General features: G+C 39.4%; 1 protein-coding gene across 3 annotated transcripts in view; it reads right to left on the reverse strand.

The window, feature by feature from the left end:
• The window catches only part of PDXK (pyridoxal kinase), an 82,017-nt gene that overhangs the window by 52,171 nt on the left and 11,486 nt on the right, over positions 1–18,360 (reverse strand). The window lies entirely within an intron of this gene.

Below are 18,360 nucleotides of genomic sequence, written 5' to 3' on the forward strand. Positions count from 1 at the left end.
TATCACCTGATAAATGCAGTAAACACATTAAAAACACCAGTGATTGCCTCATAGGCCATTGCAACATGATTAATGCCCTTTAGGCTACAATCCAATACATTTCTACTCAGAAATAAGCTCCACTGGGTTCAATGGGACTTACTCCCAGTTAAGTGTGTATTGGATTGCAGCCTTAGTCAGGCAGTGAATATTTCACCTGTCACACATTTATGCACTTACAACTTTATGCACTTTATTCCAAGCAGTATAGGAAAATGTGTTCTATATAATTCCATGCAAGGTCTATTTTTTTCAATGCCATTTGAAATTCAACCAGTATATGTAGTATGAAAATCTTCAACTTAAGAACTGTGGAGATGCATAACATGCTGAGGAAATTTTTGGAGAGCCAAAACTAAAGAACTCTAAAAGATAAAACATTTCCATAATAGCAACTTAAAATTTCATGTCCATCTTAAAGACAAGACAATGCCATAAAAGGACAAAATTCCACAATGAATTATTGCTTTGATTAAATAGTCATTAGAAACAAGAAGAATGCATAGCTGCAATTTCTAATAGATATAGATAGCCAAACAAGTAAGCCACAGCATTTACTGGTTGTACATCAGCAGGTTTAAATTGCCCCATATATCAAGTGTCTGAATGTAATCCAAAAGGCTTATGACTATGAAAAAAGCCTAAATGCAAGCCCAATTATATACAAGCCAGGATTCATCTCCTGAGCATGAGTGGAAAACTCTTCTGGTTGCACGTGGGGATATTTACAGTCCCAGTTGCACCACATTGAATTTCACTCCAGGGGACTTGCATAGGCCCTTTGTAACTCAGTTACAGTACCTGCTAAACATACCTGCCCTAATCCAGAGACAGTAATATTTAAGTTACAATGAAATCAATGGGACTTCAGTTAGTCTAACTAACTTGGACCTAATTATTTCAATGGGACTTAAGCAATACTACTTTTTTCTGCAAGTTAGGATGGTTTTCTAATGATAATTTGTCCAAATTTAAATACAGTGGTGCATGCATGTTTTGCATTAAAATGGAACTATTGACACAAAAAAACCCAATGTTTTTAACCTTTTTTAAAAAAAAGTCTTGAAAGCTTTTTTTAAAAAGTCTTGAAAGCTTTTTTAAAAAATGTTTTTCAAGATGTTTTGTTTTAATGTATTTTAAAGTCTGTTTTTATGATGGTTAAAGTGTTTTTAGTGCTTTTGTTTGCTGCCCTGGGCTCCTGCTGGGAGAAAAGGTGGGATATAAATCAAATAATAAATAAATAAATAACAAGTTATTGTGATTTAAAAGCAATAATGGTTTGAAATACAGAAGATTTGTTTCTTATTAAGCTGCATATCTCTGTACCTGAAATTAAACTTTTTTTTCAGATTAAGTGATGTCAAGTAGGATTAACAATGCCTACCGAAATTATTGAGTCTTATATCTTCAGCCAATAATTTTTCTTCTATATACTTTCCCTCATTGTATCACAACCAGCCTATGGTTGCCACCTTGAGGGGGGTAGAAATTATAACTGCTTATCTACATATTAATTTATCTGTGGAACAGTCTTCCCGATGAGGTGCGCTTGGCGCCGACGTTACTATCTTTTCGGCGCCAAGTCAAAACCTTCCTCTTTTCCAAGGCATTTTAATCTAACTTAATCTAGTTTTAACATGTGCTGTAACTGTTTTTAGTTTTCTTACTCTCTTATATTGTTGTTGTATTTTATTATGGGATTTTATTGTATATATTTGTATTTCTTTGTTGTACACCGCCCAGACAGCTATGCTAGTGGGGCGGTATAAAAATTTAACAAATAAATAAATAAATAAATAAAAGTATGAAAATTCATTCCTCAGCACTGAGACAGAGCTAGAAACATTTTAAAAAGGTGAACAGCAAAATTAAATCCCAATGAGGACCAGATGCCATCTGAAGATAGCAAAACGCACATGCTCACAATTTTTCCCTGTTGGCTGCAAAAAGCAGCAAGAGGGATTTCCCATCCATACATGCTTCCAACACTGGAAAGGGATAAGGGAAGAATCTTAAATTAGAAGGTGGGGAAGGTCACAGAACACACCTGGCTAGATCAAAACAAAAAAGAAAACATGAATTCATCCTCTACACTGAATTTATCTAAATCAAAAGTAGTCACTGAAATAATTTTGTTATTCTTGCCATTATTGTAACTAGTCTCACTTCTACTGAAACCCAAGCACTCACATGCCATTTTCCCCTTTTAATCTACAACAATTAATCTTAGGTACAGGTAGATTGTGTTACAAGTCGAATAATGCAACATCAAATAGAAATTTAGGAAAGAGTAAAAAGAAAGAATTGCTATTTTCAAAGCAGTATTAAAAAGAAAGATCCTCTATCCAGAACAAGAAAAGGGTATAATTTGAACACATGAAGAAAGACACCTATGTCAATATGTTTATTAGTAGGTCTGATTCATGAATCTGCTTCAGCAAGACATGCAGCACAATGGTGAACGTTACACCTGCTTAAAGTAAAAAACCAAAATCCTGTTCTCCCTTGTACTTGCATTAAATTCAAGGAGGTTGTGCAAGTTCATTGGACGACAGAATTTGGCTAGCAAGTACTTTGGCTGTAATATCAAGGAAAAACTCAAGAGAGATGAACAAGCTGTATATTTGAATTTTTCGTTTCTACTTCTCCCCTGTATGCATGCCCCTTTACATTTGTTTGTGGAAACATAAAATACTTGTGTATCTGTTTACTGGTGCATCCTACTATTAGGCAGACTGAGATGGCCATATTAGGCAGCTGACTTGGGGCATCAAAATGCAGCAAACTGGTATTTTGTAACGTATTTATTTATCAGCATTACACTTTTACTCTCAGGGAGAGGCATCCAAAACAACTTGGCCAGCAATTGAATACTTTGAACTTAGGGCTAGCCCTGCAGAAAATTAAAAAGTGTGCTATGCTCTGGGGAAAATTAGAATTTAAGATTGTGAGTCTCTAGCTTGTTTTATGTATTTGGGGTGTGGGCATGACTTATTTTGGGAAGTCCTAGCCCAAGTGAAAGAAGAAGAACAATTTCACACACATAAAACTGAACAGCCATATATTGGAAATATCTTTAGGCCACTCAAAATATCACAAAACAGTGTGCAAGCTTTTGAATTCTCTACTATTCTCCACTTTTGAGTTCTCTAAAAAAAAAGCCTGGTATTGTCCTAATAGGGTTACGGAATTTTTCCTATATGCCAACATGACTACCTTTACTTTTTGTAAAACTGAGTTCACCTCAGATAAAACTGCTTTAAAGGTCAGAGTAATCTCAGAGTAGAACACAATGGCCAGCCTAGGTCAACTAATCATAAATTGGTCCAACTCAATTTGTATCTCTTGTTCTCTATTCTTGTTAGCACAGCACATGAAGCTTATAAAATGGGACTACATGGTTTAGCAGTATTTGAATGAATTGAATACAGTAAGGCACCAAAACCTCATTAAGATTTTGGAGATATATTGCCAAGGTAGTAATGCAATACAGTGGATAGGCAATTGTCTTAAAGATAAGAAACAAAGCACCAATAATGCATCACACTGGCAAGAGGCACTGAGTTAGCTATTTCAGAGTAAAACAGTGGAAACAATGCTGATTCTTGTATTGTATTATGACTTTGAAAAGGTCATAATTGTTCAAGTAGTGCAAATTTAACTCTCAAAAGGCGTTTTACTTTATGTAGTTAAGAGAAATCAGGAAATGAGGCTCACATGAAGACTACTGAATGAAGACTACTAACTGAAGTGCCATAGCTCAGCAGTAGAGCATCTGCTTTGCAGGCAGAAGGTCCCAGGTTCAATATCCAGAATCTCCAAGTAGGGCTGCCAGACAGCCCTGTCTGAAATCCTGGACAGCCGCTGCCAGTCAGTGTGGACAATACTGAGCTAGATGGACTAATGGTCTGACTTAGTATAAGGCAGTGTCCTATGTTCTTAATCTATGACCTGTCATGAAAACAGAAAATAAAGTCCTGTAGTTGTATTAATATAGACCAATACAGTCAGTGACCAGTATTCAATCAACTGTACAGCCAGTTCCATGAGCCCAAGTGGGTTTCAGACATTTTCTAGAACAGTGTGTCCTCCCCACCCCCAGAATATGCATGGCAAACTGCTTTTAAAATTAAGGGAGCTTTGAAAACAATTTGTGATTAGCCTGTGGGTCTGCTGTTCAAAGAACAAAGGACTCAAGTTCCCAGTCTTATGCTCTCTGGCGGTGGAGCTCAAGATGCCAGTCATTCAGCTACACTGCTAAGTACAATATTCTGGCAAACATTGGTGAAACTCATGGGGACACTGTGTAAATCTTTTTTTTAACATATGTCTAACAGTCCAGCCTTTTCTCCCTTAAATTCACCAACAAAAATTTGAACCTCAACTATATGGAATCAAATAGGGATCAGGAAGCCCTCCAATGAGAACCAATTGAACCATTTTGTTGCCATACTACAGAAATGTGAAGAAGGATCAGTGGCTGCAGCAACAGGACTTGCTGACAATCTACTTCGGGAGATGGCAGTGGAGCCTGATCCACCACATTTAACCCTTCCCTTCTCAGTGACTCTTCTGGGGGAAAAAAGCTTCTGATCCGAATTATGTGAGTTGCTTTTTAAAAAAATAAATAAATAAAAATATTTAAAAGGTAAATTTACTTACATAGTCAGAAAACAACCTGAAAGGTATATCTGGAAATTTGACACATGGAAAAAGTCACAGCCCTTGAAAGGCACAGGTTGTCCTGTTCTGACAGGTGCAAAGTCTGAAGCTAAAGTTTAGGGAGCAACGCTAGCATGTACTTCTGAATTCTGGAGCCATGTTCCTAGCCCTACATTTTGATCAAATATGCTGTCATCAAAACAGCAGATGTTCCTCCTACTGCAATAAAAATGTGTTATAATAGGCATCTAGCTGTGAGAAAACAAATGTGTCACACTACAGTCACAAGTTCTGGCTTGGATGGTTAAGAAATGGTTTACTGTTTTGTGGAGTGCAACACTTTATTTACTTAGATATGATTGAGAAGCAACCTCCCACTGAATATTTGTAGTATGAAAAGTTATGGGATTTCAGCAGGAAGCTACAGTACATGCACATAATTGGAAACAAAGCTGTATGCCTGCCCGGAAACTTTTGCAGGCACAAACAGTATTGAAAGTAGAACAGGGTATTGTTGTTGTTATGTGCCTTCAAGTCGATTACGACTTATGGAAACCCTATGAATCGGCAACCTCCAATAGCATCTGTCATGAACCACCCTTTTCAGATTTTGTAAGTTCAGGTCTGTGGCTTCCTTGATGGAATCAATCCATCTCTTGTTTGGCCTTCCTCTTTTTCTACTCCTTTCTGTTTTTCCAAGCATTATTGTCTTTTCTAGTGAATCATGGCTTCTCATTATGTGTCCAAAGTATGATAACCTCAGTTTCATCATTTTAGCTTCTAGTGATAGTTCTGGTTTAATTTGTTCTAACACCCAATTATTTGTCTTTTTTGCAGTCCATGGTATGCGCAAAGCTCTCCTCCAACACCACATTTCAAATGAGTTTTTTCCTCTTATCCACTTTTTTCACTGTCCAACTTTCACATCCATACATAGAGATCGGGAATACCATGGTCTGAATGATCCTGACTTTAGTGTTCAGTGATACATCTTTACATTTGAGGACTTTTTCTAGTTCTCTCATGGTGGCCCTCCCCAGTCCTAGCCTTCTTCTGATTTCTTGACTATTGTCTCCATTTTGGTTAGTGACTGTGCCAAGGTATTTATAATCCTTGACAAGTTCAATGTCCTCCTTGTCAACTTTAAAGTTACATAAATCTTCTGTGGTCATTACTTTAGTCTTCTTGACATTCAGCTATAGTCCTGCTTTTGTGCTTTCCTCTTTAACTTTCATCATCATTCGTTTTAAATCATTACTGGATTCTGCTAGTAGTATGGTATCGTCTGCATATCTTAAATTACTGATAGTTCTCCCTCCAATTTTCACACCTCCTTCATCTTGGTCCAATCCCACTTTCTGTATGATATGTTCTGCATATAGATTTAACAAATAGGGTGATAAAATACACCCGTCTCACACACTTTTTGATGGGGAACCAATCAGTTTCTCCATATTCCGTCCTTACAGTAGGCTCTTGTCCAGAGTATAGGTTGCGCATAAGGACAATGAGATGCTGTGGCACCCCCATTCCTTTTAAAGCATTCCATAGTTTTTCATGATCTACACAATCAAGGCTTTGCTGTAATCTATAAAGCACAGGGTGATTTTCTTCTGAAAGTCCTTGGTCCATTCCATTATCCAACGTATGTTTGCAATATGATCTCTGGTGCCTCTTCCCTTTCTAAATCCAGCTTGGACGTCTGGCATTTCTCCCTCCATATATGGTAAGAGCCTTTGTTGTAGAATCTTGAGCATTACTTTACTTGCATGGGATATTAAGGCAATAGTTCGATAATTACTGCATTCCCTGGGATCCCCTTTCTTTGGAATTGGGATGTATATGGACCGCTTCCAGTCTGTGGGCCATTGTTTAGTTTTCCATATTTGTTGACAAATTTTTGTCAAAATTTAGACAGATTCAGACGCAGTAGCTTGTAGCAACTCTATTTCTATGCCATCTGTTTCTGGTGATTTGTTTCTTCGGAGTATAGAACTGGGTATATTCATCCCAAAACCATCATGACACAAATCATCATGAATGCACAATAAAAAGGAAGGGCCCTAAGTGTTTTTCAGTTTATTTATCCTTTCACCAATCCTGTGAAATAGATATGGCCAAGAGACATCAATTTAGCCAAAGAGTTTCATGGCTGAATGGAGATTTCAATAAAAATTTCCCACATTTAACCCCTACCATTTACCCTGTCCACTGCACAATAAATGGAGTATATAATATCCAACAGTCACAGATTAAGAGTTGGAGGTGGTCTTGTAGGCAATCTGGGCAAACTCCCTGCTTGATGCAAGAAATTGAGAGTTAGAGCATCCCCAGCAGGTAGCTCTCCAGCCTCTGCTTGAAGACCTCCAGCAAAGGAGAGCCCCGAGCCCAACCACTCTTAACATTAAGAAGCTACTCCTATCCTCTCATTAAGCCCACTAGATCTACTTTTGCCCTCCGGAGCAGCAGGGAACACATCTTTGCTCTCTTCTATGCAGCAGCCCTTCAGATACCAGAAGAGAGCTATCTTGACACAAATCTCAGTCTTTTCTTCAAGCTAAATATACCCAGTTCCTTTAACCACTCTTCATAGGACTTATTTTCCAAACCCCTTATCATTTTCTTTGTCCTCCTCTGAACCTATTCCAATTTGTCTACAACTTTCTTAAGTGCTGCGTGCAGCAGTAGGCACGGCACTCCACAGGATCTGACAAACAGGGAATAAAGTGGAACTATTACATGACTTGTAAACTATGGTTCTGTTAATGCAGCCTAAACTGGCATTACTCTTTTTTGCAGCCACACCACACTTGCTGACTTATGTTCAGCTTGTGATCAACTGGAGTCCTAAGATTCTATTCACACATACAAGTGGCAAGCCAGGAATCTCTGGGCATCTCCCCCTCCACCACCCCACCTCTACAGAATTTTGTATTTGAATTTCATGTTGTTACTTTCAGTCCAGTTTCCCATTCTATCAAGGTCATTGTGAATATCATTCCTGTCTTCTGAGGTTTTAGCCGTCCCTTCCAGTTTTGTGTCACCTGCAAATCTGGTAAGAATTCCCTCTTCCTTCATTTAAGTCATTGGTAAACATGTTGAAGGGAACTGGGCCCAGGACAGAACCCTACAGCACCTCACGTGAACCCCCCCTTCCAGTTTGATGAGGAACTGTTGATGAGCACTTTTTGAGAAGTTTTCAACCAGCTGTGTGAATCCATCTGACGATTTTATCTTCTAGTCTGCATTTAACCAATTTCTAACCAACATATTGTGTGGACTCTGTCAAATTGTTTGCTGAAATCAAGATAAATTACACTGACAATATTCCCACAATTCATTAACCTGGGATATATTTATATAAAATTAGTCTGGCAAGATTTATGACAATCCAGGACAGCTTCTACTAATTGTTATAAAGATTATTACAGACTGACTGCTTCATAATTTGTTCTAGCATATAGCTGGTATCAAAGCCAGATTAAACAATGAATCTGAAAATTAGGACTTTTGCCCATCTCCAGTCTTCTAATACTTCCCCTGTTCTTGAGAAATTGTGAAGAACACAATCCTATACATGTTTACCCAAAAGTAAGCCCTGTTGTATTTGGTGGGATTTAATCAAGTGTGCATAGAATTGCAGCCTAACAACAATCTTATAGTCTACTGAGAAGTAAAGTATATTTTTAATGTTTTTAATTGTTGTAAACTGCCCAGACAGCTTCGGCTATGGGGCGGTATACAAATGTGATAAATAAATAATAAATAAATAAATATTGTGTTCAGTGGGATTTACTCCCAGTTTATAAAGCATGGATTTTTCACATGGATTTTTTGCCTTCCGCAATGTTAAACTGAAAATACCCCCAAGCCATTCTGATGCTTCCCATAAGTTCATTTCAAAACAAAACCTTGCAAAATTTATAATCCTGAACTCAGAAACGCTTGCTTAACAACATTTTCATGGTGATATACAAAACACTCAGAGAGAACCGAGAGTTCAAAGTATAAAACAAGAGAAAAAAAATCCAGTCCCTTGTTGGACTTTTTTCTGTCAATAGTCTCATAATTTGTTGAAATTAATTAAAAATCAGCCATGTCCATAGAGTACCTGTAATCCTATTACTGTCCTTGCCCCATACTCTTTCATCTTCTGCAGTTTAAAAGTTAAAAAAATGCATGGCTGATTTTTAATTAATTGAAGAAATTTAACATTGAAGTCTATTATAGCATCGGGCATGCTCAGCAAGAAGCAACTATCAGAGTTCTAAAAGCCAGAATCACCACTGTTTGGCTTGGCTAATAAGATAGCCACAGCCAGGCCAGACATTTATTTCACTTTAGACAGTCATGGCTTCCCCCAAAGAATCCTGGGAAGTGTAGTTTGTGAAGAGTGCTGAGAGTTGATAGGAGACTCCTATTCCCCTGACAGAGCTTCACTGGCCAGAGTGGTTTAAGAGTCAGCCCCTCTTCTGGGGATTGTGAAGGGAATAGGGACTCTCCTAGCACACTCAGCACCCTTCACAAACTACACTTCCCAGGATTCTTTGGGGGAAGACATGCCTGTCTAAAGTGGAATACAGGTCTGGTATGGATATGTCCAGGGAAAGCTTTGGTTTAAATTTGAGTGGGAGACTACATGCGCCTGCTGTAGAATAAAACATTGGGGGAAACCCTGAAAAACAACGACACTGTTCACAATGTTTTCCTTTTGGAAAGCAAAAGGGTTTTCCTTCTGCCCAGTGCCTGCCTACCCAATCTCCTCCCCTCCCCCTCTCCCTCCTTCCCTATCTCTACCCTTCCTCCTCTTCTCTTCCCCTTCCCTTTCCTCCCCCCTCCCTGCCCCTCCCTCTGGTCACCTATCCTAGGAATGATTGTACAGGAGTAAATCCCATTAAACTCAAAAAGCATGCAAATTATCAAAGCTGCCCTCCCCCTCAACTATTAATGCACCCAAAATGGAAACAGAACATAACCTCCAGTTTGAAGCACAAAAGGCTGTCTTCACTATCATATGTCATTGACCAATAAAAAGGTTTTGAAATTAATAAAAATAAATTTGACACAGATTTCTACAATGAATAATGAGAGAAAAATAATTTTATAGGTTAGATTCTCTGTGGAAACAGTAGTAACACAGGAAAGAAGCAAAGTAAGAAGAACACCTACAAAAATGTAATTCTCCGTCTTTGGAGATGGCAGGTATTGCCACCACTCGCCATATGCTCAGATGCTCATATTGCATCCTTAATTATTCTGCCACAACTGGAGATACTAGGTACATAAAACAACCCACAAAATATTTGATATTTCTTTATGGATTTTATATACAGATTGCTAAACAGAAGCACTGCACAAGAGGCTGCCTTCATTCTTTATAATTTCACAATCTTTACAGTTTCATCATCTTGTATGGCCTGATTTGAACAATATTTGTCTAAGACACAGAGAGAGGTGGCTGGTACAATACAATGGGGAGGAGAGCATGGCTGGGAGTCCAGAGTCTGTGAGTTCAAATTCCCACTCGTGACTCCTGGGTATAAAGGGCCAGCTAAAGATCACCCCCACAGTGAGTGGCTCAGGGGTTATGTTCCCTGCCACCTGTGCAGCCGTGGGCAAGCTGCATAGTCCCAAGGAGCCCAGTTGCCCCCTAGCTGGCAGTTGCGGACAAGGAAGGGGCTGGCTTGTGCAGCTGTGGCAAGCTGAGCAGGCCCTAGCCAGCTGGGGAGGACTAGCCTCAGAGGGAGGCAATGGTAAACCTCCTCTGAATACTGCTTACCATGAAAACCCTATTCACAGGGTCGCCATAAGTCGGGATCAACTTGAAGGCAGTCCATTTTCATTTTTAAGACACAGAGAAAAGCATATAATTAATTCTCTCCAAAAGAATGGAAGTGCTTCCTTTTTGCTAGGTTATGCCAAAGATTTTAGCTTTAATTTTGTTCCTGATGGCTTTTAATTTACGTTGCGAGATCATGCAGTCATGCAGCATCTGAAAGACTAACGGATTTGGCATAATCTTTCACAGACTGGAGGCCACTTCATCAAATGCATGAAGTGTAATCTTCATACACCTTGATATAAAGGGGAGGGAGAGGAGATATAGAACTTTCAGTTAAAGGACAATGAAATGCACAAGATATAGTCTGCAAAAATTCAATTAAAACTTGAATATATGCAAAATAAGCACCACAGTAGTAGGTGATAACACAATCACCTTAGCAGTACTGAGTAAACTAACATCTGTTAGGCTTTAATGAGAAACGGCTTCCCTTTGAAGGGAGGTCCCAGCACAGAACTACTGGATTGCAATTTATCAAGAAGTTCAGTTGTGTTCATTTGCATTTGAATAGACACAAATGGTTTCCTGCCCCACAACAGATGATATGTACTCAGAATTGCTAAGGTGATTGTGTTATAACCTATTACTGATGTGAACAGTCTGTGCTTATTGCAGGCTGTATGTTTTGCATTCCATTGCCATTTAACTCCAAGGTCTACATCACCCCACCCCTCCTGATATCCATGTTTATGAGGATTACATTTGATGCAACTGATGAAGTGGACTCTAGTCCTTACGGTGCCACAAGAAACTGTTAGTTTGAGGCAGAAGACTAAAATGGCTAGCCCCCTGGAAATTGTTACATGACAAGTGGACATCTGTAATAATTAAGCCAAATTCAAAAGCAGTTTTCATTTTTTAAAGCACCTAGTCATTCAAGAGGCAATAAATAATGTCTTCTTAGTATCAAGCAACTCAGAAGCAATACACTAGGGACTTAACTAAGCTTCATTTTGTATTTCTTCCCCGATGGCATGGTTAAATAGACCCCAGTATCTTCAATTATTCATCTTCTCTCTTGTTGCTCTATTGAGTATTTTCTTCAGCACCATCTATAACATTTTCCCTCATAGGGCAAAGTGCAGATTTCTCCCACGGGTAATTGAACAAATGACCCTTCTGTGTCTGAATGATGCACAAAGCAACTGGATTTCAACGGAGTTTGATATCAGACCAACTAAAAATCAGGTAAGAGTTTTAGCACTGCGGCTTCACCAGTCTCTCTTTAAGTAGCAGATTGTGGAAGCTTATGTGGGAGACAGTATTCTCCCCAGGAACTGAAATTAGGGAGAGGATTTTGACATTTCAAGGTGGGGAGGGCTACTGTGGAATCAGGCTGTATGGCATCATAGTAAAGAGTGAAAAATACTTCAGAATCATGACCATTTAATTTAGTTATGATGTTTTGATTAAAACAGCTAGATTTATATCCTTGTTTTCTTTTTCTTTTTTTCTCATTAATTTTTTATTCAAAGTTTCAAAAAACAAAACAAAACAAAACAAAAACAAATTAATAACTAATACAATAAAATAAAATGTTGACTTCCGATTTGTCGCAGATCAGTTATAGGTCTATAATATATAACAAACCTGTCTCTTAATATATTACAAAATGACTTTCCTCCAGTAGTTATCTTAATTAATCATCAAATCTCATTAACATCACTTTATTCTTTCCACAAAAAGTCAAAGAGAGGTTTCCAGTCCTTGAGAAATATATCCATCGATTTTTCTCCAAATAAACATGTCGATTAATCCATCTCATCAAGTCTGCTAGGTCCAGTAATTTCAATAGCCATTCTTCCATTATCAGTGTTAATTCCATCTTCCATCTTCCATCCTTGCATCCATAATAATCTTGCTGTCATAGTCATAGTCATATAATAAGAGTCTGATGGGAATTTCCTTCCTCACAAATATTTCCTTGCCATCAATTCTGAATGTGTTACTGAAATGTTGTTGCAAAGTCATATCTCTGTTCCTCTTTTTTACGAAATGCACTAGCACATCTCTTGAGAGTTTTTCCATTGTCACATATCTGTAATTAATTCTATAAATTTTCTCCATTTCAAGCTCCATCACATCATTCCAGTCCAGAAATTTTTTCGAAACATTGATAGCTTTATCTCTGATATCTTCATCAATTTCTTCAGGGACAACGCTGAATTCCAAACAGTAATCTTTATCTCTAAGGTCCATAAACTCCAAATCTTTTTCCAGTTCCACATTTGATATATCTGTTCCAATCTCCAGGACTTGCATCTTCCCTTTAATTTTTCTTTCTTTTTCTATTGCTTGTCTAGTTATATCTCTGATCTCATCAACCTCCTCTCTAATAAAATCCCCTATTTCTTTCAGCTCCTGCTTCATTTTGCCAAATTCAATTTTCAACTCTTGTTTGCCATGTCTAAGTTCTTGTTTCGTTATCTCAATCTCATCCATTATTTTCTGAAACATATTTACTTCCAGGGTCTCAGCCACTTTCTTAATTGTCATTTTTAAAACCAAGAAAAAAAAAACCCTTCAATTTCCAATATAGCACTATTCCCAAGCAAAGAGCAATGTATTTCTTTTTCCAGCAACAAAGAAGTTAATATTCCAAACCTGATGACATCATAATGTAGACAGCACAAACTGCCTTATCTCTTACGTGTCCAAGAATGCAAAACAAATTTAGTTCACAGCTTCCAAATAGTTAGTGGCATAAAGAACAAGCAGATTTGTCAAAATGAAGTAGACCAGAAAAAATAGTCCCAGACATATAATACTCAAAAGTTCATATAAATCAAATTTTTTCTCCTCAGATTAGATATCTCTCATCCGTTTGTATCTTTATAATTCTCAATTCCAGGCCAGCTTTTTGCAATAAAAACAAAGATAAGCTATTTCGATTTCCTTCCGCCTTAATTCCGTGTATAAAAGAGAAAAGTTATAACTCACCCAGGGATTCTTTACTGCTGATTCTTTTAACAAATCTCTTTACTGCAACAATTTAAGCCAAATGATAAGGATAGAAAGAAGAATGCTTGCCTGTTAGAATCTGTTTTTCTTTGAAGAAAAGAAAAACGTCTCGCTTAATCAGTTTGAGCTTACTTGAAATTCCTTGGTTCCGTCCAATGTTGCTGGCTGGTCCTTCGTTCATAGGCAATCCTAATGAATTCAAGTCCCCCAACAAACACAACGAAGCTTGTGGATGATCTCTTCGTTTCTCCCTTGCCTGGGAGAAAGTTTTTACCAGTCAAAAAAAAACTTTTGGCTGGTTTTAAAACTGAAAAAGCTTCCTCTGAGACGAGAGCTCGTCTCAGAGGCAGGCACAAGCGAAGCAATCCTTCCCGGAAGTCCAGATTTATATCCTTGTTTTCTGTTGCAAATTTGCACAACTCTATTAACTGCCTACAAAATTATTATGCTCATTTTCAGTAGCGTCTTGTGTGCCCAGAAGTTCCAGTCCTCCAGTTGATAAAATTACTCTACTCACATGATCAGACAGAAGACAACTTATTTCACAATGTAAAATTATATTCAGTGATATGAAGTAATTGTAGTCATGATTGGAAGTAGACAGGGGTGAAATACTATTTCTTTCATTCCAGCAAACCCAGGTCTCTGCTCCAGTCTTAAATAAAGCAAGGATAAAGTGCTCAGGTCTTGCTTGTCCGCTTGCCATAGGCTCCTGGTTGGGCACTGTGATGAAAGGATGCTGGACTAGATGGGCCATTGGTCTGATCCAGCAAGGTTTGCATGTTTTTTTGAAGGGAGTTTGGTTTCCAGAACAAAAGGGCTGCACAGATATGAGAAGCTGAGTTTTCCCTGTACCTCCCCAAGAGCATGTCCCACTAGGCATTTTCTTCCAGCTGAGGTAACTTCTGATATAAGAGCTTCTGAAGATAAAAGTGTAGGGAGGGATAAACTGTGAGGAGTTAAGCACAGGGGCAAGAAGTATTTACTACCTCTCTCTATCTGTATTCTTTGGGGCCCACCATCCTCCTCTACATATGAGACTGGGGCAGATCTAGGATTGCCAGGTCAGAAGCATCCCAAACCCTGAGATTTCAGGGGCGGGCCTCAGTGATGTCACAGGAACAGGCCCTAGAGAAGTTATTAAGCCTGATACATTAAACATCAACCAAAGTTGTTTGGAGCAAACCACTCAAGCAAAAAAAATTCTCTGATTGGAAATGAAGATAGAAATCTTAGCTAAATGAAGATATTCCCAGGACCAGCTGAAGTGATGGGATCATTCTTTCTCATCTGTTTAGTGAGCCTAGGTAGGGAACATTTAATCTAACCTACTTGCTTCTGGCAAGAAGGGTATGAGTGCCCCCAGGCCAGGCCAGTCATCAGAAGGACACTGTAGGAAGAAGGGAACGTAGTGTTGTGGAGATGTTAGATGGGAGCACTCGGGAGTAAAGATGGATGCCCCTGAAGGCTGCAATTCTAAACACATTTACTAAGGAACTAAACCTCATAGATCTCAACAGGTCTTATGAGTACATATGGTTAAGATCGTGCTGTTGGTAAGGCTTGATTAGGGATCCTCTGCAAAGATATCCATATCACAGCAGAGTTGGCAACCCCATGCCTGGAATGCCCTGCCCCTGCCTTGATCCTTCCTGCAGAGAGAGGTTTGAGAAATGAGTGAAGGTTAATTCTCTATGTTTTCCTGCCTACCATGTGGGCTGCCATAAGCTCACTTTGACAGCCAATCCAATTCCAGTGCATAATAATTTACAGAGAGAAAACACACACATGGTTTGGTCTACCTTCACAGGCAGTAGATTAGGAACAACAGCAATTGAATCCATACTTCCCAGGATGTGAGTTCTCTTTTATCACTATTAGCATGTAACAAACATACAAACAAGGTGCATATCAGTGGGTTTAAGGGGGTTGAGCTGACCACATGGAACCACTGTTGTTGCTTCTATGGATATAAGGGAGTGAGGTCAGAGGTAAATGAAATGCAAATAGAAAAAGAAAAGACAGTAATGATTTCCTAAATGCAATACCATACCAACCACACCAAGATTCCTATGAGTTAGGCAGAAAACTCAGCATCTCACAACCACTCAGGGTTCCTAACCAAAAACCAAAACTAAAAAAACCTGGCAGACAGTCAGCCAAAGTCCCTGAAATCCCCGTGAAACACAACCAGACCCTGCAGTTTGTGCAGAATGCTGACGCATGATTGGTGACAAGAATGAAACCCTGTCAGCACATAATACCTCGTCTCTGAAATCTGCACTGGTTGTCAAGTTGCTACCAGGCCATGTTCAAGGTGTGCTTTCCATATTATGGGTACCACCTAGTATTTGTTCTGTTCTTGTAAGAAATCGATCCTTTAGTGTGGCCGCACCTACGCTTTGGAACTCTCTGCCTATTGACATTAGGCAGACACCTTCATTGTACTCTTGTTGGCACCTGCTAAAAACATTTTTGTTTAGGTAAGCCTACCCAGGCATGTAGAAGCTATTATGCTTTTTATCTGTTTTTAACTTGTTGGTTTTATCATTTTGATGTTGGCTTGCCTAAACAAAAATGTTTTTAGCAGGTGCCAAAAAGAGTACAATGAAGGCACCTGCCTAATGTCAATAGGCAGGGAGTTGCAAAGCATAGGTACTGCTAAAGGATCAATTTCTTACAAGAGCAGAACAAGTACTATGTGGAACCCATAATATGGAAAGCACACCTTGAACTTGGCCTGGTAGCAAATTGACAAGCAGTACAGATCTCAAAACAGAGGTATTATGTACTGAGAGGGTCTCACTCATGTTAGCAATCTTGCCGCAGCATTCTGTACTAACTGCAGTGCCTGGGTCAGGTTTTGCAGCATGGGGATTTCAGGGAACTTGGCTGACTGGCTGCAAGGATTTTTTTAGTTTTGGGTAGGAACCCTGAGTGGTTGTGGGATGCTGAGTTTTCTCTCTCATCCATAGGAATCATGGTGTTGTTGATATGGTATTGCATTTAGGAAATCATCACTATCTTTTCTTTTTCTTTTTCTATTTGCATTTCATTTACCTCTGACCTTACTCCCTTACATCCATAAAAGCAAGAACAGTGGTTCCATGTGGTCAGCTCAACCCCCTTAAACCCACTGATGATGCACCTTGTTGGTTTCATGACAGTTTGCTTGTTGCCCAATAGTGGTAAAAGAGAATTCACATACTGGGAAGTGTGGATTCAATTGCTGTTGTTCCCAATCTACTGCCTGTGAAGGTAGTCCAAACCATATGTTTTTTCTCTCTGTCAATTATTACAGTAGGGCCCCACTCATACGGTGGGTTATGTTCCGGACCCCTGCTGAAAAGCGAAAACCGCTGAAAAGCGAAGCTCATTGAATAGAATAGCGTGCAACACTCAAAAACCACTGTAAAAGTGGAACAAGTGCCGTATGAGTGGGGCTTTAGTCTAATTGCGTCTAACTGTGACCACTGCATTAGCGAAACACTGTACAGCGAAGCGCCATAAAGCGGGGCCCTACTGTACTCTCTGGAACTGGGTTGGCTGTCAAAGTGAGTTTATAGCAGCTCACAGAGTAGGCAGGAAAGAGTAGAGAATCTTCTTAACTCTTACTCATTTCTCAAACCTCTTTCTGCAGTGAAGGGTCAAATCTGCAAAGACCTTTGGAGCAGCCATGTTAAAAGGCACACAAGGCATTCCAGGCAGGGGATTGCCAACCCTGATTTGATATGGATGCTGTTGGAGAGGATCCCTAGTCAAGCCTTACCAATGGCACAATTCTAACAATATCTACTCAGAAGTAAACGCTATTGAGTTCTATGGGGCTTAGTTCCTTAGTAAGAGTGTTTAGAATTGCAGCCTTCAGGGGCATCCGTCTTCACTTCTGAGTGCTCCCATCTAACATCTCCACAGCACTAGGCTCCCTTCTTCCTACAATGGCCTTCTGGTAACTGGCCTGGCCTGAGGGCACTTAAACCCTTCTTGCCAGAAGCATGTAGGCTAGATTAAATGTTCCCAACCCAGGCTTCCTAAGCAGGTGGGAAGGAATGATCCCATCACTTCAGCTGGACCTGAAAAGACTCTCATTTAGCTAAGATTTCTATCTTGATTTCCAATCACATATTTTTTTTTGTCTGAGTGGTATGCAACTGTGGTTGATGCTTAATATATCATGCTTAATGACATCAGTAGGGCCCACCTCTGAAATCTCAGGGTTTGGGATTAGGGTTGCCAGGTCAGAACCATCCAAAAACTGGAGAAAATGGGGGCGGGTCCTAGTGACATCACAGGGCGGGCCCTGGTGACATTAAGTCATTAAGCATGATACATTAAGTATCAACCACAGTTGCTTGGAGCATACCATTAAAAAAAAATTCTCTGATTGGAAATTAAAATAGAAATCTTACCTAAAATAGGGTGCTCCCAGGTCCATCTGAAGTGACAAGGTCATTCCTTCTCACAAGCTTAGGGAGCATGGATGCAAAATGGAAATGGACTGCCTTCAAATTGATCCCGAATAGGGTCTTCATGGTAAGCGGTATTCAAAGGTGGTTTACTATTGCCTTCCTCTGAGTGTGAGAGGCAGTGACTGGCCCAAGGTCACCCAGTGAGCTTCATAGGTGTGTGAGGATTCGAACTCTGGTCTGCCAGGTCACAGTTCAACGCCTTTAGGGAGCATTTAATCTAGCTTACTTGCTTTTGGCAAGAAGGGTTTAAGTGCCTTCAGGCCAGGCCAGTCACCGGAAGGCCACTGTAGGAAGAAAGGAACCTAGTGCTTTGGAGATGTTAGATGGGAGCATTCGGGAATAAAGATGGATGCCCCTGAAGGCTGCAATTCTAAACTCACGCACTAA

This window comes from Rhineura floridana, chromosome 5, assembly GCF_030035675.1.
Source record: "Rhineura floridana isolate rRhiFlo1 chromosome 5, rRhiFlo1.hap2, whole genome shotgun sequence".
NCBI classification, from domain to species: Eukaryota; Metazoa; Chordata; class Lepidosauria; order Squamata; family Rhineuridae; genus Rhineura; species Rhineura floridana.